We start from the raw sequence: 3,263 nt of genomic DNA on the forward strand, positions 1-3,263 counted from the left end.
AGCGATAGGAATTTGAATATTAACATATGTGGTTGTTAATAAAAGCTCTGCACGGTATGTAATTTGGTATGGACATGGCAGAAGCATGAAATAGACACAATACAAGTAAGACACTACATAATTAGTATAGCAGCATGCTTTAGCTTTCATGCCTTGTATGCACTACTGGAGCCGAAGAACGACGCCAGAAATTGTACCGCAGTTTGTCATTGTAGGCTCGCTGTAACTCTAACTTTCCGATGCCACCCACCGGCGCCATTCTACATTAATAGAACACGTCGTAGTTGGAGTCAATTTCAGGGTGGATGTAATCGGCTATCCAATGAAATATTATGGCTTATGTAATCTGCATTGACCAAATCCAACACACGTTGCACCGCTCCAAAGCTTCAAACATTGCTTATTGTTCCGACACAGAGATCGCTGGGATAGTGCAACAACGCTGCCATAGCATCGTTTTCTGCCATTCTTAAATCTTGAAAATGACAGAGAGGTCATTAGAGTAGTGCAACGACACTGCAATTCTAAAATATTGAAAACGACACAGAAGTCGCCGGAATATTGCAAGTTTTGCACCGTTTTGTGGGAATACATAGACAATACTACATACAAGGGAAAAAAAAAACTAAGCGTTAATTCACATGAAACTTAAATCTACCCAAGAAGAATTCTCCTTATCACAATGTTCAAATCACATTACTTGTTGCAAGTGAATTTTTTGCCACCTTCACAAGAACCTTTTCACTTCTTGGGAGCAAGATGAAACCTTCGTCAATGAAACCTTCTGATTCAGGCCAGATTCCAATCTATAAAACTCCAACTATAACATCTCTTTCAACATTGGGATATCTTATAACAGATTCACCAAAACCCAAAAAGTCCCTTCATGCTTGCAACTTCTAACTGTGAAACAAAAAGCATATCTGAGACCATAGTAAACAAAAGAAAGCAAACGAAATTCCTAATGTGAATACAAAGAGAGGCAAGAATGGATCGTATCATCATATGGTATATATGCAATTGAAAATGGAAACACAGGTCTTTAATGAGAGTTAACAGGATATTGATTCGAACTAACATAGAGCTCATAATGAAACTAGATAGGAACCTTTCCAATAAGATAAACATTGCAGTTGAGCATATATAGATTTAAACATTGAAGACCAAAGACTGATACATACTTTGATCATGAGCTCAATGGCAGGTTCAAGGATAATGCTTCTAATCATGGTTTAGACTCACCACCACACAAACAATGCGTCAAGACAAAGAGCAGATAAAACTATCGGAAAGTCAAACAAAACATGCTATGAACCTCCAATACTTTATGGCTGGTACTATCACCAAGTGCAAACAGCTAAAACAAAATCCTTCCTCACTAAACCATCACTTCTCCCACCACAGTAGATTCCATCTTCTTTCCTTATAATTGCTGTGATTTTAATTTTATTACTGTCCACAGTGAAATGGAGAATCTCCTTCTGTTGAAATCCCTCCGTCCACAGGAACTTTCCGTCAGCCGTTAACCTAAAACATACAACCGTGCCGTTAATAAGAACACAGTAGGACAATTTCTCATTGAAAGAACACAGTACATAAAGAAACCACATTGAAGATAAACAATAATGCACAGTAGAGTAAAAAAAAAAAAAAAAAAAAAAAAGGGGTCAAAATGCACTTACTGGAACCGGAGAACTGTTGTGGCGAGTAAAATTGAGAGAAACAAAGTGAAGGTTGCCGGATCGGGAAATTTCACTCCTTGGAGGAGCAGGTAACGGTGGGGAAAGCGTTGATTCATGTCGGATTCACTTGATTCAGGCTAAGACTGAAGGGGAGAACCGGAGAAATGAAAGAGACGGATCCACCTTGTGTAACACTTCTAAGGAATGACCGTTCTTGAAGGCACATGAACAGTACCTTAAGCAATTCAACATAGGGGGTTGGAAATCTATTAATGAGAAGACACATAACAAACACAATTATGAAGAAAAATAGTAATTATATAAAGATCTCAAAACAAATAATGGGGTACACCCTTCCCGAAAACTGTTAACCAAAGATGATAAATTGTTCTTACATTTCTTATAGATAGGGAAGGTTCACCAGCTCCAGTGGAAGCCTACCTTGAAGACTCAAAATTTAAGCTTTCTGCAGTTCAAGGAGGAAAAATTAACAAGAATAGGTACAATTTGAAATTGAACTCTCTTCAATTATAAAATATACCTAAATAATATTTTAGATTATAAATCTCTACATGAATTAACATTTGAAGCACAAAAGACGAAAAGAATAGAGGCTGAAAGAGAAAGAAGAAGAAAGCGAGACTCACATTCGCATGTTTCTACGGTTACAAGTGATATTGTTCACCTGCCCCTCTCTTGTGAATTGAATGGCTAACGAGAGCATCCCTGACTGGCAAGGATCCGAATTCCACGCTGGAATTCACGAGTTTAGAGCCCAATGTCTCAGCAATGTCTCCAAGTACAGCAGGTGCATAACAATTTGACTCACAGGAACTCTTTTGACAGTTTACGCTTTCTACCGTTTGAGGAGGGGCAACTCTTTTAACGGGAATACTTTCGTTGTAAAACGAATCTTATAAATTTTCTCTCATAAATCTGACATGATAGTGAATTGGTATTATCACGTCAACTCATGGTTTTGATTAGACATAAACGACTGTTCGTTAGTGATGAACGACTGTTGATCGTATAAAGAGTGACCATGTCTTAGGAATGAACGATCGTTCATCGTATAAGGAACAACCATTCCATGAGAAAGGAATGGTCGTTTTGTAGGAAGAATAGTCATTCCATCATAGAATGGTAGTTCCTTTAGATTGAATGAACATTCCTCATCTAAATAACGGTCGTTCCATCCAAGGAATGACCATTCCTCATCTAAGGAATGATGTCATGTGAGGTTTGTAAGATACGTTTGTCAGTCTATCTTTATTCCTCTTCGGACACTCAAACATGAAACCTCAATCCGTAAAAAGTTTAAATTGTTAAATTACACTTTTAATCCTTTAACATGAAATGAGATGTATTTGTGTAAATTTTTATAATTATCATTTCGTTAATTAATTTCAAAACATTGTATATAGAAGAATAAGAAATGAAGATTTTTTTCCTCATATTTAAAATTTACTATTTCATTCATTTTCTGACACATCAATTTGTATAAAATTTTTTGTAAAATTTGTTTATTTAGTATTATTCTTGTAGGTGTATATCTGTGTCTATAATTGTAAGTCTATAGAA

General features: G+C 36.4%; 2 long non-coding RNA genes across 2 annotated transcripts; both read right to left on the reverse strand.

Moving 5' to 3' along the window:
• Positions 1–336: 336 nt before the first annotated feature.
• Positions 337–1,355, reverse strand: LOC116121911. The gene is made up of 2 exons (XR_004126802.1): positions 1,182–1,355; positions 337–903 (listed from the first exon to the last, which is right to left on the reverse strand). It is a non-coding gene; the product is annotated as an uncharacterized LOC116121911 (long non-coding RNA).
• Positions 1,356–1,357: 2 nt separating this feature from the next.
• Positions 1,358–2,467, reverse strand: LOC116121909. Its single transcript, XR_004126800.1, has 4 exons — positions 2,330–2,467; positions 2,078–2,148; positions 1,683–1,917; positions 1,358–1,527 (listed from the first exon to the last, which is right to left on the reverse strand). It is a non-coding gene; the product is annotated as an uncharacterized LOC116121909 (long non-coding RNA).
• Positions 2,468–3,263: the final 796 nt, after the last annotated feature.

The sequence above is a fragment of the Pistacia vera genome, unplaced genomic scaffold (genome assembly GCF_008641045.1).
Source record: "Pistacia vera cultivar Batoury unplaced genomic scaffold, PisVer_v2 Contig129, whole genome shotgun sequence".
Classification (NCBI taxonomy): Eukaryota; Viridiplantae; Streptophyta; class Magnoliopsida; order Sapindales; family Anacardiaceae; genus Pistacia; species Pistacia vera.